Source organism: Bufo bufo, chromosome 4, assembly GCF_905171765.1.
Source record: "Bufo bufo chromosome 4, aBufBuf1.1, whole genome shotgun sequence".
Classification (NCBI taxonomy): domain Eukaryota; kingdom Metazoa; phylum Chordata; class Amphibia; order Anura; family Bufonidae; genus Bufo; species Bufo bufo.
The window spans coordinates 130,637,055-130,663,563 of NC_053392.1; the positions used below are offsets into that span (position 1 = coordinate 130,637,055).

General features: G+C 41.5%; 1 long non-coding RNA gene across 1 annotated transcript in view; it reads right to left on the reverse strand.

Annotated features, from left to right (window-relative positions):
* Positions 1 to 359: 359 nt before the first annotated feature.
* LOC120999992 overlaps positions 360 to 26,509 on the reverse strand; it is a 29,039-nt gene continuing 2,889 nt past the window's right edge. Inside the window, exon 3 of the long non-coding RNA XR_005778716.1 lies at positions 360 to 387. This is a non-coding gene — a long non-coding RNA (uncharacterized LOC120999992). The remainder of the gene's footprint in view (positions 388 to 26,509) is intronic.

Genomic DNA, 26,509 nt, shown 5'->3' on the forward strand with positions numbered 1-26,509 from the left:
TCCGTGCCGTTTTTCCGTATGGCATATACAGTATACAGTATATACACAGAAAAAATTGGGCTGGGCATGAAATTTTCAATAGATGGTTCCACAAAAACGGAATGGATACGGAAGACATACAGAGTACATTCCGTATGTGTTCCGTTTTTTTTGGGGACTCATTGACTTGAATGGAGCCACGGAACGTGATTTGCGGGCAATAATAGGACATGTTCTATCTTTCAACGGAACAGAAAAACGGAAATACGGAAACGGAATGCATACGGAGTACATAAATTTTTTTTTGCGGAACCATTGAAATTAATGGTTTCGTATACGGACCGTATACGAAACGCAAAAAATGGCCCGTAAACGGAGAAAAAAAATGGTCGTGTGAAAGAGGCCTAACTGTTATCCCATTACTTCATACCTAAACCTACATACACAGAGAGATAGGATGGTGATGTATAAAAAGTAGTGCACATAGTGACATTTCCTATATATAGAGCAATGCTATATCTGTAATTGAATGGTTGTAAACTCCACCATTCTTTTTCCACTTGATTTTGTACAATGGAAGTATAAGTGTCAAGCATTTGTATATTGAAAGGCAACACAAACTACTGCACATGAAATATTAGTTATAGACAAGGAACCCTTGAAAAACTTGTGTATTGGGGCTCATGCACACGACTGTATGTATTTTGCGGTCTGCAAAACACGGATCCGCAAAAAATACGGATGATGTCCATGTGCATTTTGTATTTTGCTGAACAGAACAGCTGGCCCCTAATAGAACAGTCATATCCTTTTCCGTAATGCATACAACAATAGGACATGTTCTTTTTTTTTTTTTGTGGAACGGAAATACGGACATACGGAAACGAAATGCACACGGATTAACTTCCATTTTTTTTGCGGACCCATTGAAATGAATGGTTCCACATACGGTCCACAAACAAAATGGAACAGACACAGAAATAAAATACGTTCGTGTGCATAAGCCCTTAAACAGACCACACACACAGAACATAGCTCTCAGGCATGTGAAAATAATACATGTCTAATCCTCATTTCCCCAGACATCTTCAATTGCCAGACAGTCAAGAGGTTTCACACAATGGAGAATCCTGCCAATATAATTTTAATGTATGAGCAGCTTTAAGTGAGATGACAAGTCTACTGATTATACTAGTCGTAACTTTACAAACTGACCAATTTAAAAGGGTTTTCCAGGCTCATGATATTGATGACATATCCTGAGGGTAGGTCATTAATATCTGATCAGTGAGGGTCTAACATCCCACACTTCCATGATCAGCACGATCAGTTGTTCCCTGAAGTCTCTGACACTGGAACTACCATTTTAAAGAGCCTCTGTCAGCATGATCAATCTATTAAGCCAAGCCTACTGCCTGGTAGGGTTGATCATGCTGATTAAAACGATACCTTTCTTTTGTCTGTATGTTAAACAACTGCAGAGATATATGTTTTTTATTCATATGCATTTCATCTGTAGGACTACCCCGAGGACAGGCTTGAATCCTTGGAGCACTGCTTTTGTAACACCCTCTGTGCTCTGCACACTCCCCTCTCCCCTTGATTGACAGGACTAGACATCAGCATGCTGGATGCAGATCTGTATCCTATAACATAACAAAAACAAATTCTGGTGCACTTGTGAGGCCCGGGCTATATCAGCCAGTCTTGGGTGGGGCTCAGAGCTCTCTGCCTCCTCCCATTGTATGCATGGTCACATGCTGGAGGTTACTGGGAGATTGCTTTGAGTCGGACCTTGCGCACCTGTAATTCACCCACTGGTTCCTGGTATTGCCCATACGGCCCAGGTAGGTTTAGCGTTAGGTTCCCGAGCTACTTGAGAAACCTTGGCGCGGTGCTCGTGCTCAGACATGTCCTCCAAGCAGGATATGTTGGCTAATTCTCAATTTTACACCAGTACGAGGGTTAGTAAGACCGCAGAGTGCACCTGTCTTTGTTTTTGTTATATTATTTTTACTGTTTATCACATCCACACAATTGCTATCTTGTGTAGGATGTCCATTGTGGTACTTGTGGTCCGCTGCAGGCATCCTCCATTGTATGCATTTTTGCTGGGGATTGCCATTAGCAACGGGCCACAAGTGCAGGATCTGCCCCCCCCCCCCCCCCCTTGGTATAGATGCACCACTGCATATGGGGTTGAGCACTTCCTGCTGTTTAATACCACGCCAATTTGTAGTTTGTAGATCTGTATCCTAGCATGTACATATTATACACACTACTTACTATAGCCTTACCATGTTGAGAATAGATGTTTTCTATGCTTAGAAAACTATTACATATTGCTGGTTTATTCACAGGCACAATATATGATTATAAAGACACCAGTAATATGTATTCGCTTTTTTAAATATAGAAAACCTCCATTCTTAATATAGTAAGGCTATAGCCTTTTATTATGGGTTAAATGAGGGAGAGAAAATAAATGAAGAAAAGAATCTAGAAGTTTCTCCTGGGATTTAAATCTGTGACATTTACATGCAAGGCTGACTACTTAAATCCAGGCTACAGCTTTATCATATTGAGAAGAGTGGGGCAGCATGGTGGCTCACTGGTGCCTTGCAGGGTGATTCTAATGTCTGTAAAGTGCTGCGGGAATATGTCTGTGCTATATAAGTGAGTATAATAAATAAAATAAAAAATAAGAGTGGTTTTCTTGGTTTATACTTAGAGTGGTTTTTACTTAGAAAGCTAATGCATATAACTGGTTGCTTTATCATCATAAATTGTGCCTATGAATAGATCAGTAATATGTATTAGCTTTCTAAGCATTGAAAACCTCTATGCTCAACATGGTAAAGCTATAGTAAGTGATGATTATGATAGGTGCATGCTATGACACTGCTCTAGAACACAGCAGCTCTGTCCTCAGCATGCTGATGTCTAGTCCTGTCAACCAAGTGGAACGGGGAGTGTGCAGAGCACAGGGATGTTACAAAAGCAAAACCTAGTCCCCTGCCGAATAGTTTTTCTCAGCAGCCACTGGCACCAGAACTAACACAGCTAGATCATCAATATATAAAATGGAAAACGGATTTTAATATGCATTTTCACGAAAACAGACATAGATCATTTGATTTTCTTTTGTCGCATACTGAAATCAAAACTAAGAAATTCATATAAAATCTTCACTATATGTACTAGTATATCAGTCATTTCCCCCTCCTCCTTCTCAAAATCCTTTGGTTGTAAAACAACTGTCTGCAGCAGGAGCCTCCCTCTTAGCCCTGTCTGCAGTAGGACTAAAGATTGTTAAGCCCGGTTCCCCCTTGATAAGCAAGTTCTACTGAAAAAAAACTTTGATCACCTATAAAACTGCAGGAGGTTTAGGTACTGTGGCCAAAATCTGGACAGTAAAATACAGTCACAACATTTCCATCTGATACCAAAATTCGTATATAAACACAAGGGATCATCAAAATAAATGTGTTCACAGATGATTGCCTTTTCAGGTTCAAGCCACATTTCTTAAATAAAACAGTAGCTGATCCTAATCATGTGCATATTAAATATAATCCTATTAACTTGCAAAAATCATCTCTGGAGAGGCGTTTGCCTGGATGGGATTAGGTAAAGATAAAATGTTTTATCACAAACATTACTGGATAAGTAAAAAATTGTGTCACAAATTCTGGAAACAAAATTGACTATTTCCTGTCCATAAGGCATCATGCACACAGCCATATTCCAGATCTGTTTGGTATGGAGGCGATGGAGGTATTTCACCCCAGAAGCAGTGCTTCTAGGGTAAATACAATGCATTATACACCAATACATACAAAGCCCTCAGTCACAGTCAGAGCCCAGCAGTAAGTCCTGGTATCCATCAATGGTGGACTCCCCCAGTCCGCCCGTCATAAGTAACACATGGATCAAATAGGGTCTCTTTAATGACTACTTTATACTATCCTCAGATCGGGTAGCATAAACCTGGTGACAGATTCCCTTTAAAGGGGTTGTCTCATCTTGACAGTCCCTTTCCATGTACCCTGCTATGGTCAATAAGCCATCAGTGGCAACTTCCCCCAGAAAATAAACTGTTTTCTAGGGGTCTCATATTAAAGGGGTTACCCTTTTAATGCCATACAAGTTACCAGTAGCCTTGAAGATGTATGAACCTATTCTCTACTAATTCACCACCGTTCTTAGAACCCATATGCAGTAGAAGTCAATATAACTGAAAGGAGACCATAGGCTTCTCCATGACACAAAAGCTACAATAAGCATATACAGTAAGACTATGCATGGTCATACAACATCTCTATTGTATCTGGTTTCTCAATGATATTGCAATACCTTTTTATAGCAGGAACTCAACATACACTAAAACTAAAGCATATTATAAAATGAAATGCAGTTGTATTGCTAATATATGAATCAAAATATAATCATTTTTATTTTGAACAATATTTCTAAATTCTGCTTCAGGAATATACATATAATACATAGGCTTCCATTGTAAGAAGGGCACACAGAACGTACTAAACAATAAAACCAGAATTAAAACTACAGCTACATTCAGTAAAACTATTCATAAAAGCACCATAATACCATGGTCAAACAACAACTTTTATAGCAGGCACTCAACATACTCTAAAACTAAAGCAGATTATAAAAAGAAATGCAGTTGTATTGCTAATATATGAATTGAAATATACGGTAATACAATTTTTAATTTCTAAATTCTGCCCCAAGAATGAATATTACATCAGACTTCATTGTAAGAAAGGCAAACGGCACGTACTAAACAACAAAACCAGTATTAAAACTACAGCTACATTCGGTATATACAGTAAAACTAGGCATAAAAACCATATAATACCACTGTCATATAACAACCATATTGTATACCAGATTTATATTTACCACTGTCATACAACAACCGTATTGTATACCAGATACAATGTGGCTGTAGTATTTTAGTGCCCAACCTAGACAGTGGCACCTACCCAACCATCTAGAAGTATGACTGTGCCAGCCATGCCAAGAAATGGCAGATATATACTTGACCAAATACTATAAGAAAAAGTAACGTAAATCGTTTAAATATCATGAAATGAGAAAGCAAAGGATACAAATGAAATCACTGGCACAGACATGAGGAATGCCATGGCTGCTTTACTATTCTAACAGCAAGTAATAGTAGTAAAAATAAAACAGCAGGAATAATAAGAAATTCTTAATCTATATATTATAGGTAAGGTATACAATAGTAATCCAAATCTTACTATGAAGACAAGTACAAGGGTCAGAAACTAAAGCTCGAGGTCCAGAGGATTGCAGAAATATACTCTGAACCGCACGTTCCTGCAGCTCAATTTGTAGCAGCAGCAGGAGGGTAGGGAGGAGAAATCCCATTAATCCCTGGGCAAGTTTGTGAAGGAAGCAGGATTAGGAGATGAGCCAGAAGTATCTGTGTCAGCACCACAGGGCATTAACAAGAGGCTGTAGGACACATGATGTTGGATAGGGTGGAGTGGAAACTAGTGGCCATTAGATGCACCTTTAATATCAATCACAGGTGACCAAGGAGGTCAAAGCAAAATGACCTTTTTCGAAAGGGCAGCTAACTGCACTGCATCTGGCATCAAACAAACACTGGTGCTCTGGTGGTTAATAAGGATGAGCAAAAAAGGAGTTGCCGGGGTCGACTTTTACAACAAAGTGGTCTGTTTTGCAGGATTCAGGGAATATAGAATTGCCTGAGGTAGATTATTAACCTGCACAATAGATCTGGACGCTTCATTATGATCATCTATGAATCAGTGTGGTGCCAAGTGTAGCATGGAGATGAGCCACTGTCCCCTCAGGAATTAGATACATGCAATATTTCAGTACTTCCTTCCCTTTGCTAATATTTAAATAACTTGTTTCTTGGCCTGCAATCTGGATTTCACTCTGTAATTGTGAAGAAGACTAATAATCTCCCAACAACTCATACACCATATTCCTCAGGAACATCTATATGGGAATCAGCACATGGAGGAGGCTAGTACTGTGGGCACTTCGTGCTCATCTTTGTGTCTTCTTTAGTGATTTTTCTGCTATTGCCTTTGCAGTTGTTGGTTGTTCTAGTCTTGGATACCAAAGAGCTAAAATATCATGCCGCCATTACACCACTATGTTTGCTAGCAGTGCAATCCCTTTCATTCCAGTTGGTGTACACAAAGACTTTCCAAATGCTCAACTGAGGTGGAAAATTCCAGAATATTACTTTTGTCCTAACAAGACCATCATCTTTACAGCCACATTGTGGGGAGCATGAGGGCGCTCCTAGATCTTTCTGACCAGCTACCTCGGAGCAGTAAGCACAGATAGGGCCAATATGTGTTTCCTAGACCACTGTGCCAAGTTAGCACTAGTGAAGCGCCTCAACAAAAAAGTCAGGTCCCTACTGACTCTGCAAGCCAGGATTGTAGCCACAAAAGTTAGACATTTTTACCATACAAACACTCTTTAGAACCCTTAGGGGCACGCTAGTGCGATGTCTGTCTTTGGGACAGATTTATTTTAAAAAATAGCCAGTTTTAAGGGACACATTTCTGTCAAAATTTAGATTAGCTTGGTTTTGGTACATAAATGTGTGAAACTGTCGTGCAAAAGTTGCACCAAATCAATCACACAGCGCTCACCACTGGGATAAATTTGGTGCATTCTGTTACTGCCTGGACTAAGTTTTTTCTGTCTAAATATTTGTGAATCTGTATCAATGTGTTTTGTCCATCATAATACCACTGTCACCACTAGAAGAAGACAAGTAATACACAATACTTATCAATTGCACAAGACGGCGGACATGGTATGCACCTGCATACCATGTCCGCCGTCTTGTGCAATTGATAAGTATTGTGTGTTAGTTGATGCCTTATTCACTTACTGTGCATTTTGTATGGCGGCTTATGTGTGTTCCCATTTGGAACTTGAGTGTTGCAGGTATGTGTGGTGGACATATTTAAAGTCCACACACAAAGGTGTCAATTGTATACAATGATTTTAGCCTTTTTGGGATTTTGTGTTCTTTAATATAAGAGGTGCAGCCTTGTTTGCGGTAGTTCTTTTTTCTTAGATTTCTTGGTCTTTTACGAATACCATGGCTTGCACTCTGTTATACTCATTAGGTGTGCCTCCTGAATATTCTGGGTTGTTAACAGCAGCACCAAAAACATCTGATTCATCATTAAAGATATGGCGGAGGCATACCACCAGTTGCCACGACAGACTGACCCTGGAAGCCATATAGAAAGGTTGGAAGAAGACTGCTCCCAGGTGTTGGTAAAAACTCAAACATCTCCTGGCCTTCTCAGTCTACAGACTGGCTCATTCGCCCTGCTTGCAATGCACCCATTCCCACTGCCAGCATCTTTCCTGAGAGAATCCTTTAGTGTGGCAGTGGGGTCATAACATATTTCCACAATTGGAAGACTTTCATCAACGTGAAAACATCTTTGCATGCCACCACTGCCAGATGATTCCACTATAGACTAAGACACTGATGGATGGTGATGGATTCTCAGGGACTATGGAGAGTTTGTATATACTGTACACTCATTGACCAAAAAATATTAATGTGTCAAGAAGGAGTTGTTGGAGTTGAAATAATCTGTGTGTGAGAATGTAATAATTTATATATGTGATTACAAAATTAGAGAGAAATAATATGTTTATTGGGGAAAACTAAAATTGAAATGAGGCTCTAGGACACTGTTGGGTCACCTCTAGCCTGGATACAAGATTAGATACGGTTGGGCATGGAGGCATACAGGTTCTGTATGGTATCTTGCAGCACATTTGCAACTTGGCCTCTAGATACTGCCCACTAGTAGGTTGCCGAACCTGGTGTACCAGCTGGTCCTATAAATGTGCGACTAGCAAAAAATCTGGAGAATGGGCAGATCAAAGAAGTGTTGCAATCTAGCAGAGACATTACTGGGAAACCCTTGCTGTGTGTGTTAAGCATTATCCTGCTAAAAATAATGCCAGCTGGAAGCCCTGCCATGAGAGGCAATAAATGTAGCTGCAGAATGTCCTGCACATATCACTGAAGCGTTCACCACGAGGCCTCCACACTCGAACCTGACTGTTATTATGTGATGGCTCCTCATATCATTACGTCATCATTTGGGGCAGTGCGTTGCTCCACAGCAAAGGCAGGATGGAAGCCTTCACCACGAGACCTCCACACTCGAACCTGACTGTCGTGAGATCTCAAACAGAACCTGGATTCGTCATTAAAGATGATGGGTTCCAGTCCGCAGCAGTCCAGGTTTCTTGTTCATAACACCACAACACCACTGCAAACAAGGTGACAGTGGTTGGCTGTAATTGGCAGGGCACATAATGGATGCCATGACACCAAATTTCCTTCTGCTCTTCTGCTAAGCACTTGAAAATGCTCCGGGCAGAGACAGGGGTGTGTAATGAAGGTGTCACCCATGTCTGGATGGTGGACAATGAAACTGTGGGAGCTGCTCGTGCTTGTCAGCGGATCAAACAATCCTCTCTACAAAACCACTGCTCCCAACAATATGTTGAACCGACCATCCTGCTTCTCAAACGATACCCCCTTCTCAAAGTCTGTATACTGGCAAAAATGTATTTTATGCTGCACTAAAGTATTGCTGGTTCTGCCTACTTCTGCTTTTGTCAGGCTCCACCACGGTCCCATCACTCCCTCGCCTTCATAAGTGGCAAGCACAGTACAAAAACTTTTTTATGTCAAAAACAGTAGTAGTGTTCTTAGTAAATTACCCCCATTGACGTTAAGGAAAACACATGTCTGTATAGGAGCTGTGGAAATAAAACAATAAAACATTTTTTATTACAAACTACTGCAAAGTTGCTTAATTTATCATTTTAGATGCATTATATATTTAAAAAATTGCTGCAAAGTTAAATTGTGCCTGAGTTTTCAGAAAAAAAAGTTTGTATAATGGCTGTGCTTCTTTGTACAATCATAACTGTGAAGGAACAGGTCTTTTTTGGGCTTCCCTAATGTTTCTTTCAGCCATATTATTTCCTGTTTCAGCTGCACAGCTAGATGCATTTCTCTCAGAAGCAGGGGCATATCCCTTCTGTGAAATCTGCCAGCATTTTACTGCTGTGATGTCCTTTCCCTTACTTACCACTACGTTTGTTTTCAGCTCCAGAGCTCACAGAACAGATGTGGGCTCTTTTGATGTTCAGAAGCAGTGTAGAAGTAGTTATTTTATTAGGCTTAGGATCTCAGCTAGCTCTGACATGCCCTCATTTCCTATGAACCATCTTCTGTGCCTCTGTTACGGTTTTTGTGAGAGCCCTAGTGGCCATGACTTTATAATTTTTTTTTTTTTTTTAGGTCGATGCAGACAGATTCTTTAAATTAAGTTTACTAGTTACACCATTTTTTATTAAAAGGAACCTGTCATCAACTTTATGCTGACCTCACTGAGGGCAACATAAATTAGTGACAGAAATGTTGATTTCAGTGGTGTGTCATTCATGAGCTAAAAGTAAGTGGTTGCCGAGAACCAGCATCATAATCATTGCAGCCCAGGCCTTGAAAAAAGTCAAATCTACCTGAGAAGAGTCATGGTTATTCATAATCTCCTGCTCTCTCACCCATCTGCTGATGATTGGCAGTTCTCTCCTAGAGAGAAAGGGAGAAAACTAGGTAGAAGACTGTCAGTCATCAGTAGGTGGGCAGGAGAGCAGGAATTTATGAATAACCAGGACTCTTCTCAGGTGGCCGTGACTCTTTTCCAGGCCCAGTCTGCAATGATTGTGATGTTGGTTCTCGGCAACCACTTACTTTTTACTTATAAATGACAGACCGCTGAAATCAACTCACCTGTCTCTACTTTATACTGCAGTTAGTATGGGCAGCACAAAGTTGATGACAGTTCCCCTTTAAATGAAACTGTGTGAAAGTATAGTGACTCTTTAAGCCTTTACTCACTTTTTCAAAACACGCCTGAATTATGCTAGAACTTTATTGTAGAATGCTTTTTTGAAAAGAAATAAGGACCCATTATACCTGGCATTAAAAGGGGGTTTTCAGGCTCCAGGTCAGCATATTAATGGCCTATCCTCAGAATGGGTCATCAATTTCAAATCAGTCAAGGCCTGACATTTGCACCCCTGCCTATGAGCTGCTTAACTGAGCTATGGTGGTTGAGCATGGTCTCTTTATTGTTTACATCAGTACATCTACCTGCATGCCATCCACACAGTAGCAACCTGTTCACTTGAATAGGACAAAGATAAAATATACACTGTATAACAAAAGTACTAGGACATCTACACATTACACCTACAGGAGCTTTTATAATATCCCATTCTAAATCCATGGGCATTAAAGTGGTTGCCTGGGTAACATAGTTAATACGGTTGAAAAAAGACATACGTCCATCAAGTTCAACCAAGGAATAGGTGGCGATGCGAATCCCAAAAGGAATTGAGACTCAGATTTCTACACGTTTTCATAAGCATTAATTTTTTTACTTTTTTTTTTTTTAAACTTCTCTTTATTGAAAGAAAATGATATTGACATATCACAGATTACTTCAATGCTAAGCATTATTTTTAACATATTATTTCTTATATTCACCTTTACAACTTTCCCAAACCCCCCCCCCCACCCACTCATCTCGACTCTTGTTTAGAAGAAGATAACAATAATGTATATGAAAACATCTGTCCCTCTACCCAAATCTATTTTTTGACCTTCTCATTGTATAAAACATACCATGGATCTGAATTCCCCAATCTCAGGAACCATTCCGTTTCGACAAACGGATTAACGATTGATAGAATCTCTTCCTCTGTGAAATTTTTTTCCATATATGTTCTCCACTTTTTGAAAAAAGGTACTGTCAATTCTGATTTGCAGTTTTCCGCCTCAATACGTTCTAGCATCAAGCAATGTGTCGTCAAACTAATGGCATCATCTATGTTTGGTACACAGGGACAAAGCCAATGAGATAGTATACTACATTTGGCCGTCAATAGGATCACATGTACTGAATCTGTTAGTCGTGATCGCATTTCTGATCTCCCCACATGAAATAAAATCAACTCTGGATCCAATGGGATCTTCATTTGGTATTAATCTTATCAATGAAGGATTTCCAGAAAGCTTGGATTTTTATACAGGACCATAATCCATGTGTGAGATCAGTATTCGGAAGACTGCATTTAGGACAATGTGTTATTCTATCAGATAAAATGGGAGTTGTACCTTTTGGTAAGTGAAAACCATATATGGCTCTATGCACAATTTTGAAATATGTTTCCCTCCATATTTCATTACTGATTATTTTCCTAACCTTGTCCCATCCCTCCAATAACTGATCAGGGAGGTTCATGTCAGGAAAATCTTTTAGCCAGGCCTTAAATAAAGATATATCTCCTCTCCTAGATTCCTCTTCTCTCAAGCAGCTATGAATGAAGGATAAGTCTTTCCGGTTTCCCGCACTCCCTAATAATGTGTCAAAAGGGCCAGGTAAAAACTCTCTCGCCTTTTCTTGTATAAAGGCCTTAGCCTGATAATATGCTAGAAAATGGTTCGGAGAGATTCCGTATGTGGCTTGTACCTCCTGGAAGTTATATATTCTACGCTCTTCTTGCTTCCATATGTGACTGACCTTTGAAATCCCCTTTTGTGCCCATTGTACCAGTTGTTTATTGGTTGTGGCAGACTCAAATTCAGGGTGACCCCATAATGACATATTTTTTGAGATCCCACATAGGAGGCCAAAAGTTTTCCTAATTGCTCTCCAGGTCGCGATAGTGTCTCTAAGGAGAACGCTCCGTTTAACCAATGAAGGCAATCGAGAAAACTTAGTATGCAACAGTGCATTCAGCTTCCAGGGTTTCACTAGTTCTTTTTCCACATGGAGAACCGAATAATAAGACGTGTCCTGCATCCAATTCAGACCATGTCCCATCAAACTAGCTAAGTTATACTTCCTAATGTCTGGGAAAACCAGACCCCCTCTTGACTTAAGTCTAGTAAGCGTCCGCATAGCTATGCTGCTCCTCTTATTCTGCCAAACAAAAGAGCGAAATGCCCGTGACAATTGTTGGACGTCAGTATGTTTCTGAGGGAGTGGCAGGGTCTGCAAGGGATAAAGGAGTTTGCTGAAGCTCATCATTTTTATCATATAGCACCTCCAATGTTTTTTACTTTTAAGAATTTGTCTAAACCCTTTTTGAAACTGTCCACTGTTCCTGCTGTGACCACGTCCTGAGGAAGTCTATTCCACAGATTCCCAGTTCTCACAGTAAAGAAGCTTTGACGCTTCTGGAGACTGAACTTTTTCTTCTCCAGTCGGAGGCAGTGCCCCCTTGTCTTTTGAGCGCATTTTACATGGAACAGCTTTTCATCATATTTTTTGTATGGCCCATTTATATATTTGTATAGGTTAATCATGTTCCCCCTTAGACGTCTCTTCTCAAGACTAAATAAATTAAATTCTTTTCATCTTTCTTCATAACAAAGACCCTCCATGCCCCTTATCGGTTTAGTCGCTCTCCTCTGTACTTTTTCCAGCTGCAGAGCATCCTTTCTGTGTACTGGTGCCCAGAACTGAACTGCGTATTCCAGATGAGGCCGCACCAAAGCTTTGTAAAGTGGTAGTATTACATCCCTGCCCCGCGAGTCCATGCCTCGTTTAATGCATGACAATATCCTGGTGGCTTTAGAAGCAGCTGATTGACATTGTATGCTGTAATTTAATCTGCCATACACAAGGACACCCAAATCTTTCTCTATAAGTGACTCTCCTAGTACTACATCACCTAGGACATATGAAGAACAGAGATTATTACTACCAAGATGCATAACTTTACATTTATCTACATTGAACCTCATTGTTTTATATTGATAACCCATCCTCAGGTTAGGTCATCAATATCTGATCAGTGGGAATTAGACTCTCGGCACCCCCACAGATCAGTTGTTTGAAGAAGCTGCAGTACTCCAAGAGTCCTGCGTCCCTTTCTTCCCAGGCCAGTGATGTCATGTTTATCAGCCTCATGGCCTAGGCCAGTGATGACTAACCTCCAGCACTCCAGCTGTGGTGAAACTTCGACTCCCAGCATGCTGAATTCATTTCTATGGAGTTCTGAGAACAGCCAGCAAGTGTGCATCTTGGGAGTTGCAGTTTTACCACATCTGGAGTGCCGGAGGTTATCCATCACAGACCTAGCACAATTCAAGTGAATGGAGCTGAGCTGTAATAGCAAGCACAGCTACTATCCAATGGACGGCACTGTGCTTGGTAGGGTGAGAGGAGACCAAGGTGCTCAATAAAGCACAGCAGCCTCTTCATACAGCTTATCGGCAGGGCTGCCAGGAACAGCACCACCACCAATTATATGGCCTGAGGCCATTATTATTTGAAAGTGCCATTAATTATATGGCGCTGTACATCTAAGAGGTGCTATACATACGTAATATAAAACAACACAAGTACAATGAGCATGAAATTGCCAACAGACTGGAGCTCCACTCCCTTCCCGGGTATTACGATGACATATGAAATAGTTTAACTACATCTATGATTTTGGCAGCTTGAGAGTGGCTCATACAACTGGTCCGGTTTCATCAGTAACCTTACAAATGAATTGTAATTTGTAAATCTTCATTGAGCCTAACACGCATGACCTCCTAGCCAGCTTTAGTCATGCACCTGCATATAATCTTCCCATAATCCTCCTGATTAGATAAAGATAGAGTCAGGCACACTGGTGAGACATTTATTTGAGCAACTTGTCAAGAGGGAGATCTTACGCGTATCTCATGGAGCATACTCCAGTACTACTACTAAAATGTATGACAATACTAAAGAGAAAAGCAGTTCTACACCATTCTTTTGCATCAAAACAATAGTAAGGAGGTGTACTGTAAGATTTGGGGCTATGTTAAAGCCACAATAAACAGTGAAAAAGTCCCAAACCATCCCTCTAAATTTGTAAGATTGCACTGAGCATTTGGGCAGCGTTCCATCATCTGCAGAAGCCAGGCTCATCTTCCAACTCCAGTTCATCCCTCCAGAGACCATATTTCCATTCCTGTGCAGGACATGGAGTGGTCTGCACACTATTGCAATGAAGGTTTACATTGCTGGTCTGGATCTCAGACTTCTGTGCGTCTGCTCAGCCATGGAACCCGAATCCATGAGTGCAGCATTCTGGAATCACAAGGACACCCAGCAATGGAGTTTAAATGTGATATACACAGTACTACCTGATGCATATTGAGCAATACTTGCTATTAATCATAGCTGGATTTCTTCTTGGGATCCACTGGGAACTTTTTGGATATCTCTGACTCTGAGTCACGTCGGACGTCCAGATGGTTGTAGCTAATGGTGGATTTTAGTTTGAAGCTGGTTTCGGCAGTGAGCCTCATGAAAGTAATGCAGCTGAACATATATTTATGTACTCAGCACCTGAATCCCTGTCGCCGATGGGGTTCACAATCAGACTTCCCTATCCGACACACAGGACAAGCCAATAACTTACCATTTATTTTATGTAGATAAATGTTTATGGTCAAACGTTACAACAATAGAACTTAAATGGAATCTGTCCATGATTCTGGACTATTATCAGCAGTCATACATGAGTAGTACTGCACATAAGGAGTCCAGATCGCCATGTTTTATTTTCCTACTGTCCCCGCTCCCACTCTGTCAGTGCTCAAAGTTGTGCCTAAATACCTTGTCAGGACTGCTGTGCATGCAAGACTGTCACGACAAGGTATTTCAGGGCAGGTCTGAGAGCGGACAGTGGGGGAACAGTAGGAAAATAATAGGGATCTGGACTCCTTGGGGGACATTTATCAAAGCCCCTGCACGCCTCATCATAAATTAAGTGCATCCCCCGGAAGTCTGTGCACCTAGATTGAAATCAACTTAAGCCCCTGAGTGGAGTAGATTTCAACAGTCTTTTATGACTGGAAACATCCTAAATGTAAATGAATTTACCGGGCTGATGATTACAACTAGGGATGAGTGAATCCACTTTGGATGAAACATCCGAAGTCGATTCGCATAAAACGTAATTCTAATACCGTACGGAGCAGGAGCTCTGTACAGTATTAGAATGTATTTGCTCCTATGAGCCGAAGTTATTGCTTCCAAGTGGTACCGTGGAACCGAACCAGAGTCCTGGAAATGGTTTTTTATAGTACAAATTAATTTATGAAGTTATTACACAAAGTCTCACGAGACTTTGCGGAGCAATAACTTCGCTCATCGGAGCAAATACATTCTAATACTGTACGGATCTCCTGCTCCTACAGTATTAGAACCAAGTTTTATGCGAATCGACACCGGATGTTTCATCCGAAGTCGATTCGCTCATCCTTAATTACAACCAAATGTTGAGGGTGGCGTAAAAATGCAGAAGTCTTAGTAAAATACTTATTTGTAGAGCTACTCATGTATTACTGCAGATAACAGTCCAAGATGGTGGTGACAGATTTGGTGGTTGTATCGAAAATGAGCAGATGAACGTTTTAAAAAGTCATCTGTCAGCAGTTTTGAACCTATGACACTGGCTGACTTGTTACATGTGAACTAAGCATCTGAAGGCATCTGTGTTGGTCCCATGTTCATATGTGCCCGCATTGCTGATAAAAATGATGTAATATATGCAAATGAGCCTCTAGGAGCCAGGGCTGTGGAGTCGGAGTCGAGGAGTCAGAGGCAATTTTGGGTACCTGGAGTCAGAGTCGGAGTCAGCAAAAAATGAACCGACTACTAGATTTAAATTAGAATAAATAAAAAAAAAAGCAAGTTTAAATGTCCCAATTCACAAAAAGTTATAATTAATTACCGTATTTTTTGCCCATTAGACGCACCTAGGTTTTTGAGGAGGAAAATAAGAAAAAAATAATTTTAACCAAAAGGTGTGCTTTAGGTGAGTTTTGAACTAATGGTGGTCTGTGGATGACACTATTATGGGGCATATGCGGATTGCACTGTTATGGGGGCATCTGTGGATGGCACTGTTATGGGGGCATCTGAGGATGGCACTGTTATGGGGGCATCTGTGGATGGCACTGTTATGGGGGCATCTGTGGGTGGCACTGTTATGGGGGAATCTGTGGGTGGCACTGTTATGGGGGCATCTGTGGGTGGCACTGTTATGGGGGATCATTGTGGGGGCATCTGCAGATGACACATATACAGCATCTTATCTTATGTGTCATCCATAGATCCACCCCCATAACAGTGTCCCTGTGTAGTGAATGGGGGCCGGCATCTTTTTCTGTAATGGCAGCGGGGCCCGGTGCCTGCTTCATTCATAAAGTGGGCGGAGCAGGCACGTGACGTAGTGAGCTACGCTACGAGCACCCACCCGGCCTCCTGACTGCCAAGAAGTTAGTAGTAAGTAGTACTGCGCTAGATTTAAGATGATTGGAATACTTTAACAATACCCACAAGTTAGATATGATTACCGTATACTACAGTGAGCAGGGCCCGGTGTAGTAGAATACAGTGACTGCACCGGGCCCCGCTGCCATTACAGAAACCGATGCCGGCCCCCAGCCCCTCCTCCCTCTCAGCCTATTCACCGGACGGTCGCAGCATTCACCCCCATAAGACGCACTGCTATTTTTCCCCCACTTTTGCGAAAAATACGGTACTTCTCTACTGTAAGAATAAAGGCCAATGCATGCAGTGCGTCACGTTACCGCAAAACGAACACGTTAAGTGACCATGAAGAAGCATGCTTTTCATATGCTTCACTATATGGCACGCAACGCACAGTTAAGGAGCGGCAATACTTATACTTTCCATTGTGTTGTGTTCCGCTGTTACAGGGAACGCAACGCCCATGGTTAACCTAGCCTCTCACTGATAACTGATTAAGTAAATATGTTTTTTGCAGGACTAGACACTTGTATAAGTGACGGGAATGGATAGTCAATAGTTCAAGACTGAAGCTGTAAACCATTTGAAAAACTGCTGTCATTCAGCTAAGGCTATAAAAACTTGTAAACTCAGATTGTTAGCTTAAACTTTAAACATGACTATGGGATTCTACTAGGGAAATCATGTTTTACAATAAATGCCCCTTCCTGGATCCTCCCACCGCCCTATCTTCAGCAGAAGATCAGCACACAAAGGAGAAGGCAGCAGCTTCCTAGCCAGTAGTTCTGTGGTAATGACATGTATGTTGCCTTTCTTTCCTTCAAGGAATGTATAAAATACATTCGCATATTAAATACAGAGGAGTCGGAAGTACCAAAAACTGAGGAGTTGGAGTCGGACCATTTATCTACCGACTCCACAGCCCTGCTAGGAGCAACAAGGGGCCTAGAGGCTCTGCTCTCTCTGCAACTGCTACGCCATCTGCACTTTAATTAACGGGGCCAAGTGTGATTACATTTTCACTGTCTGACCCTGTTAATCAAACTGGAGAGATGCAGAGAGAGCAGAGCCTCTAGGTGTAATGACAACGCCCCCGTTGCTCCTAGAGGCTCATTTGCATATATAAAAACCTCATTTTTCTCAGCAATGCAGACACATATGAACATGGGACCAACACAGATGTCTTCAGCTGCCAAGTGCACATATAACAGGTCATCCAGTGTCATAGGTACAAATCTGCTGACAGATGAACTTTAACCCCTTAAGGACGCAGGGCGTATCGGTACGCCCTATTTCCCGAGTCCTTAAGGACTCAGGGCGTACCGGTACGTCCTAGCTTGAACTCAGTATTCCGGCGCCCGAGGGGTTAAACGGAACGGGATTTCGGCTGAAATCCTTCAGCCGGCATCCTGTGACAACGCCAGGGGGGGTCATGTGACCCCCCCGTGTCGGCGATCGCAGCAAACCGCAGGTCAATTCAGACCTGCGGTTTGCTGCGCTTTTTGCAGTTTCTGATGCCCGCGGTCCCTGACCGCGGGGATCAGAAACTTTTGAGTGCCTATAATCAATATTTTTCACCCCCCCCTGCACCCCTGCACGATTTTATGCCGGCGGGTGGTGCGGGGGGGGGTGTCGCATGCGGTGGGGGCGGTGCGGGAGGCGGGCGGTGCGGCAGGCGGGATCGCGATCCCCCGCCCGCCTCCCCATGAACGATCGTTGGCTTCTAGTGGGGATACCAGGGTGCCAGCACATTGCTGGCACCCTGGTATAAACGGCTGACATCTGTGAAGATGTCAGCCGTTTAACCCTTTCCATACCGCGGTCCGTACGGACCGCTGTATGGAAAAAGTTAACTGTCGTCGGTCAGGGAGCTCCCTCCCTCTCCATCGGGGGGCTGCTGTGCCTTTGCAGCCCCCCGATGGAGAGGGAGAGAGCCCCCAGAGAGCCCCCCTCAGCCCCGTGCTTACCCTTCCCCGTCTGCGAAGTTCTGAGCAGACGGGGAAGGTTCCCATGGCAACAGGACGCCTGCTCAGGCGTCCTGCTGTCCATGGTGCTGAACAGATCTATGCTGAAAGCATAGATCTGTTCAGTGTAAGTAAAATACAGTATAGAACAATATATATTGTACTGTACTGTATTATACAGACATCAGACCCACTGGATCTTCCAGAACCAAGTGGGTCTGGGTCAAAAAAAAAGTGAAAAAAAGTGAAAAAAGTTAAGATAAAAAAAAAACATTCATCACTGAATAAAAATAAAAAAAAATAAAATACACTACACATATTAGGTATCGCCGCGTCCGTAACGACCTGATCTATAAAACGGTCATGTTACTTTCCCCGCACGGTGAACACCATAAAAATAAAAAAATAAAAACTATGAGAAAATTGAAATTTTGCCCACCTTACTTCCCAAAAAAGGTAATAAAAGTGATCAAAAAAGTCACATGTACGCCAAAATAGTACCAATCAAACCGTCATCTCATCCCGCAAAAATCATACCTTACCCAAGATAATCGCCCAAAAACTGAAAAAACTATGGCTCTCAGACTAAAGAAACACTAAAACATGATTTTTTTTGTTTCAAAAATGAAATCATTGTGTAAAACTTACATAAATAAAAATAAAGTATACATATTAGGTATCGCCGCGTCCGTATCGACCGGCTCTATAAGAATATCACATGATCTAACCCCTCAGGTGACCACCGTAAAAAATAAAAAATAAAAACGGTGTAAAAAAAGCCATTTTTTGTCATCTTACGTCACAAAAAGTGTAATAACAAGCGATCAAAAAGTCATATGCACCCCAAAATAGTGCCAATTAAACCGTCATCTCATCCCGCAAAAAATGAGACCCTACTCAAGATAATCGCCCAAAAACTGAAAAAACTATGGCTCTTAGACTATGGAGACACTAAAACTTTTTTTGGTTTTAAAAATGAAGTTATTGTATAAAACTTACATAAATAAAAAAAAGGTATACATATTAGGTATCACCGCGTCCGTGACAACCTGCTCTATAAAATTACCACATGATCTAACCTGTCAGATGAATGTTGTAAATAACAGAAAAAAAAAAAACGTGCCAAAAAAGCTATTTCTTGTTACCTTGCCGCACAAAAAGTGTAATATAGAGCAACCAAAAATCATATGTACCCTAAACTAGTACCAACAAAGCTGCCACCTTATTCCGTACTTTCTAAAATGGGGTCACTTTTTTGGAGTTTCTACTCTAGGGGTGCATCAGGGGGGCTTCAAATGGGACATGGTGTCAAAAAAACCAGTCCAGCAAAACCTGCCTTCCAAAAACCGTATGGCATTCCTTTCCTTCTGCGCCCTGCCGTGTGCCCGTACAGCGGTTTACGACCACATATGGGGTGTTTCTGTAAACTACAGAATAAGGGCCATAAATAATGAGTTTTGTTTGGCTGTTAACCCTTGCTTTGTTACTGGAAAAAAAATATTAAAATGGAAAATCTGCCAAAAAAGTGAAATTTTGAAATTGTATCTCTATTTTCCATTAAATCTTGTGCAACACCTAAAGGGTTAACAAAGTTTGTAAAATCAGTTTTGAATACCTTGAGGGGTGTAGTTTCTTAGATGGGGTCACTTTTATGGAGTTTCTACTCTAGGGGTGCATCAGGGGGGCTTCAAATGGGACATGGTGTCAAAAAAACAGTCCAGCAAAATCTGGCTTCCAAAAACCATACGGCGCACCTTTCACTCTACGCCCCGCTGTGTGGCCGTACAGTAGTTTACGGCCACATATGGGGTGTTTCTGTAAACGGCAGAGTCAGGGCAATAAAGATACAGTCTTGTTTGGCTGTTAACCCTTGCTTTGTTAGTGGAAAAAATGGGTTAAAATGGAAAATTAGGCAAAAAAATGAAATTCTCAAATTTCATCCCCATTTGCCAATAACTCTTGTGCAACACCTAAAGGGTTAACAAAGTTTGTAAAATCAGTTTTGAATACCTTGAGGGGTGTAGTTTCTTAGATGGGGTCACTTTTATGGAGTTTCTACTCTAGGGGTGCATCAGGGGGCTTCAAATGGGACATGGTGTCAAAAAAACAGTCCAGCAAAATCAGCCCTCCAAAAACCAAACGGCGCACCTTTCACTCTACGCCCTACTGTGTGCCCGTACAGTAGTTTACGGCCACATATGGGGTGTTTCTGTAAACGGCAGAGTCAGGGAAATAAAGATACAGTCTTGTTTAGCTGTTAACCCTTGCTTTGTTAGTGGAAAAAATGGGTTAAAATGGAAAATTAGGCAAAAAAATGAAATTCTCAAATTTCATCCCCATTTGCCAATAACTCTTGTGCAATACTTAAAGGGTTAACAAAGCTTGTAAAATCAGTTTTGAATACCTTGAGGGGTGTAGTTTATAGAATGGGGTCATTTTTGGGCGGTTTCTATTATGTAAGCCTCGCAAAGTGACTTCAGACCTGTAGTGGTCCCTAAAAATTTGGTTTTTGTAAATTTCTGAAAAATTTCAAGATTTGCTTCTAAACTTCTAAGCCTTATAACATCCCCAAAAAATAAAATATCAATCCCAAAATGCTACAAACATGAAGTAGACATATGGGGAATGTAAAGTCATCAAAATTTTTGGGGGTATTACTATGTATTACAGAAGTAGAGAAACTGAAACTTTGAAATTTGCAAATTTTTCAAAATTTTTGGTAAATATGGTATTTTTTTATGCAAAAAAATTTACTTTTTTGACCCAATTTTAGCAGTGTCATGAAGTACAATATGTGACGAAAAAACAATCTCAGAACGGCCTGGATAAGTCAAAGCGTTTTAAAGTTATCAGCATTTAAAGTGACACTGGTCAGATTTGCAAAAAATGGCCAAGTCCTTAAGGTGAAATAGGGCTGAGTCCTTAAGGGGTTAAATGAAAAATCACTGTGAGGTGGAAATTAATGAACAAATGTTTAGCCTCGTTCCCTGGAAAGAAGTTTCAATGTTTTGCCCAATAATCCCTGAAGGAACATTCCCTGTGTCATCAGTCATACTGCGCCTGGTATCGTTAGACATGTATTACTAGTTAAAACAACTGTAACAGCCATAAGGGATAACGTGTATGGCTGCATCTATGGAACAATCATTCATTCGGGGGTTGTTCAACCATCAACCTGCGTCTATCTCATGTGTATGATCTCCTAGCAGGGCAGAAAATGTTACAAACTGGTATGGAAAGGTTTCATTAAATAACATAGTAACATAGTAACATAGTACATAAGGCCGAAAAAAGACATTTGTCCATCCAGTTCGGCCTGTTATCCTGCAAGTTGATCCAGAGGAAGGCAAAAAACCCTGTGAGGTAGAAGCCAATTTTCTCCACTTTAGGGGAATAAAAAAATTCCTTCCCGACTCCAATCAGGCAATCAGAATAACTCCCTGGATCAACGACCCCTCTCTAGTAGCTATAGCCTGTAATATTATTACGCTCTAGAAACACATCCAGGCCCCTCTTGAATTCCTTTATTGTACTCACCATCACCACCTCCTCAGGCAGAGAGTTCCATAGTCTCACTGCTCTTACCGTAAAGAATCCTCTTCTATGTTTGTGTACAAACCTTCTTTCCTCCAGACGCAGAGGATGTCCCCTCGTCACAGTCACAGTCCTGGGGATAAATAGCTGATGGGATAGATCTCTGTACTGACCCCTGATATATTTATACATATTAATTAGATCTCCCCTCAGTCGTCTTTTTTCTAACGTGAATAACCCTAATTTTGATAATCTTTCAGGGTACTGTAGTTGCCCCATTCCAGTTATTACTTTAGTTGCCCTCCTCTGAACCCTCTCTAGCTCTGCTATGTCTGCCTTGTTTACAGGAGCCCAGAACTGTACACAGTACTCCATGTGTGGTCTGAATACTACGGAGTACTTCAGTGTGACCCTTTTATTGCCATTTCTTGTCTGTGTACATAGACATACAGTATGTGGGTTAGCTGATATTAGTGAATGGCAGCTTGAGAGCTTAACAACCTAATAGTCATTATCTCTTTTGTAATCTTCACTAATCTGTATACTTTACAACTGGTGACGGAGACCCTGATGAGAACACCGGGGTCACTTGCTGGACCCATTCCTTTTGCTGAAATCACCACTGAGCAGCTCCAGCGCTCATGTTCATGGGCTCCTGGTTCTCCCCGCAGATGACTGACAGCTCTCGCCCTAAACACGCGATACAATAAACGTAAAAAGCGCTGACTGAAGAAGTAGTAGAGTGCAGAAGCTACAGTGGGGGAAATAATTATTTGACCCCTCACTGATTTTGTAAGTTTGTCCAATGACAAAGAAATGAAAAGTCTCAGAACAGTATCATTTCAATGGTAGGTTTATTGTAACAGTGGCAGATAGCACATCAAAAGGAAAATCGAAAAAATAACTTTAAATAAAAGATAGCAACTGATTTGCATTTCATTGAGTGAAATAAGTATTTGAACCCTCTAACAAAAAAAGACTTAATACTTGGTGGAAAAACCCTTGTTTGCAAGCACAGAGGTCAAACGTTTCTTGTAATTGATGACCAAGTTTGCGCACATTTTAGGAGGAATGTTGGTCCACTCCTCTTTGCAGATCATCTCTAAATCCCTAAGGTTTCGAGGCTGTCTCTGTGCAACTCTGAGCTTGAGCTCCCTCCATAGGTTTTCGATTGGATTAAGGTCCGGAGACTGACTAGGCCACTCCATGACCTTAATGTGCTTCTTCTTGAGCCACTCCTTTGTTGCCTTTGCTGTATGTTTTGGGTCATTGTCGTGCTGGAACACCCATCCACGACCCATTTTCAGTTTCCTGGCAGAGGGAAGGAGGTTGTCGCTCAGGATTTCACGATACATGGCTCCGTCCATTTTCCCGTTTATGCGAATAAGTTGTCCTGTGCCCTTAGCAGAAAAACACCCCCAAAGCAAAATGTTTCCACCCCCATGCTTGACGGTGGGGACGGTGTTTTGGGGGTCATAGGCAGCATTTTTCTTCCTCCAAACACAGCGAGTTGAGTTAATGCCAAAGAGCTCTATTTTGGTCTCATCAGACCACAGCACCTTCTCCCAGTCACTCTCTGAATCATTCAGGTGTTCATTGGCAAACTTCAGACGGGCCTGCACATGTGCCTTCCTGAGCAGGGGGACCTTGCGAGCCCTGCAGGATTTTAATCCATTGCGGTGTAATGTGTTTCCAATGGTTTTCTTGGTGACTGTGGTCCCTGCTAATTTGAGGTCATTAACTAACTCCTCCCGTGTAGTTCTAGGATGCTTTTTCACCTTTCTCAGAACCATTGACACCCCACGAGGTGAGATCTTGCGTGGAGCCCCAGAGCGAGGTCGATTGATGGTCATTTTGTGCTCCTTCCATTTTCGAACAATCGCACCAACAGTTGTCACCTTCTCTCCCAGCTTCTTGCTAATGGTTTTGTAGCCCATTCCAGCCTTGTGCAGGTCTACAATTTTGTCTCTGACATCCTTGGACAGCTCTTTGGTCTTTCCCATGTTGGAGAGTTTGGAGTCTGCTTGATTGATTGATTCTGTGGACAGGTGTCTTTTATACAGGTGACTAGTTAAGACAGGTGTCCTTAATGAGGGTGACTAATTGAGTAGAAGTGTCTAACCACTCTGTGGGAGCCAGAACTCTTAATGGTTGGTAGGGGTTCAAATACTTATTTCACTCAATGAAATGCAAATCAGTTGCTATCTTTTATTTAAAGTTTTTTTTTCGATTTTCCTTTTGATGTGCTATCTGCCACTGTTACAATAAACCTACCATTGAAATGATACTGTTCTGAGACTTTTCATTTCTTTGTCATTGGACAAACTTACAAAATCAGTGAGGGGTCAAATAATTATTTCCCCCACTGTATGTGACAGAATGTCAAGTTTATTTACAAGGTTGGTTGTGCAAACCATTAGACCAGAATAAGTCAAAACACAAGCAAGCATGGCACAGAGGGGGCAGAACACAGCGGGCACCTCTTCAGAAGAGAAAGAAGTGAAGGGATGCATCACGTGATGGGCTTCTTCTCACTAAATTAGAGCCAGGCGGCTAAGGTTTTATTTGTTAAGGCATGTACAATGTAAGAGGCAATGACACAATTACCTCGTAGGCATATACAGTACACCCTGCCCCAGTGAAATCATATTGTATAGATAGAGGAAGTGCAGCTTTTTATTTTTATTTATTATTTAAGAGATGTAATGCCACTTATGTCAAATAGTGGAACAGGCTTTTAAAAAAATAAAATAAATAAATAAATAAAAATAATAATAATAATAAAATATATATATTACTTTTACGGCAAAAACTGCACTGGTCAGTTTTTTGTCACCGATTTTGTGTCTAAAATGTTGCCGGTTGGATGCAGATTTCATTCTTTGCATTGGAAGGAGTTAAATCTGCAATGAAATCCATGTTATAAATTGATATGCTGTAGAATTAAAATCCACAGCACAGATTAATTTCTGCCACAGATTTTTTTTTTCTGCCGCGTGTTCGAGAGAACTGCTAAAAGCGCATTCCTTTGCTGGCACTGTACAGTGCTGCAGATTTGTTGCAAGAAAAATCAGTTAGGACTCATGCACACGAACGTAAGGGCTCTGTACACGGGCACCAGCCACGTGCACTCCGTCCTGCGACCCACTGACTTGAACGGGTCTGCAATCTGCAAGATACGGCCAAAGATCAATGGGTCCACATCCGCGGCAGGGAGTGCACACGTCCAGTACACCTTTATTGCGGACCCGCCATTTGCAGTCCACAATACAGGCACAGAACACTTGCGTTCAGGTGCATGAGCCCTTAATCAGACATGGGTGAACCCGGCCTTAATGTGATAGTGGACGCAGGCAATGTGATTGCCTAAGTTATCTTACACTTCCAGATGCCTTTCCAGTAGAGTTGATCTTCAAGAAAGGATTCTGGTACCATATGTAACTGGACTGCCCAAATCTCTTATCTTCACTTTTCAACCGGTTGGGGATGCAGAAGAAAAAGAATCACAATGCTATTTACAAACCAGTATGGAGCTACCCTATATATCAGAGATTGGTGGTGCTTAAAGTGAACCTGTCACATGGAACATGGTGTCTGAGCTGCAGGCAACATGTTATAGAGCAGGAGGAGCTGAGCAGACTGATAAAGTTGTGTGAAAATATTCTGTATAACTAGTAATTTATTCATCTAAATTCCTACTAATTCTGCGGTTTGAAGTCCAGGAGGCGGAGCTATCAGATCGACAGCCTGCCCTCTATGACTGTGTAAACAGAGGGAGCGGTCAATCACTGATAGCTCCGCCTCCTTGACTTCAAAGCCCAAAATTAGCAGAAATGTAAATGAATAAATAACAAATTTTACTGAATCTTTTCCCATAAAACCATACATCAATCTGCTCAGCTCCTCTTGCTCTATAACATGCTGCCTACAGCTCAGACACCATGTTCATTGTGACAGGTTCCCTTTAAACACAGCAAACAACCTAACATCGCCTAGAATTGGACTCCCTTCGGTGCTGAAGGAATTTCAGATTTTTGGATCATTATCCAATTTTAAAGTTAACGTTCAAAAATCTGAACTTCTAAATATCACCCTTTCCCCCAGAGATGTCACCACCCTCAAGGAGTCATTTTCATTTAGATGGTCACCAAATACACTTAAACACCTGGGAACGTATATTTCACCAGATCCTTCCCACTTGTTCAAGCTCAACTATCTGCCCTTACTCAATACCATTGAAGTTAACCTTCGATTCTGGTCGAACCTAAATGTCTCCTGGTTTGGTAGAATAAATACCTTGAAAATGGACATCCTGCCCAGGCTCCTCTATCTATTTCAGACGATCCCATGTCGGGTTCCCTTTTCTTATTTTACCCGACTAGCGTCTCGTTTTGGATGGGGTAGTTCCAGGGCCAGACTAAACTACAACTTAATGATTAGATCAAAGACCCAAGGAGGCACGGGTTTACCAAACTTCCTATCATATTACAGAGCGGCGGTCGCCAATTGCATAATTGACCTCACACACAATCTTGAAAGGAAATTATGGGTCAAATTAGAACACGCCTTGGCCCCAGGCCTAATTCCAGGCGTCTTCTGGTTCCCGAA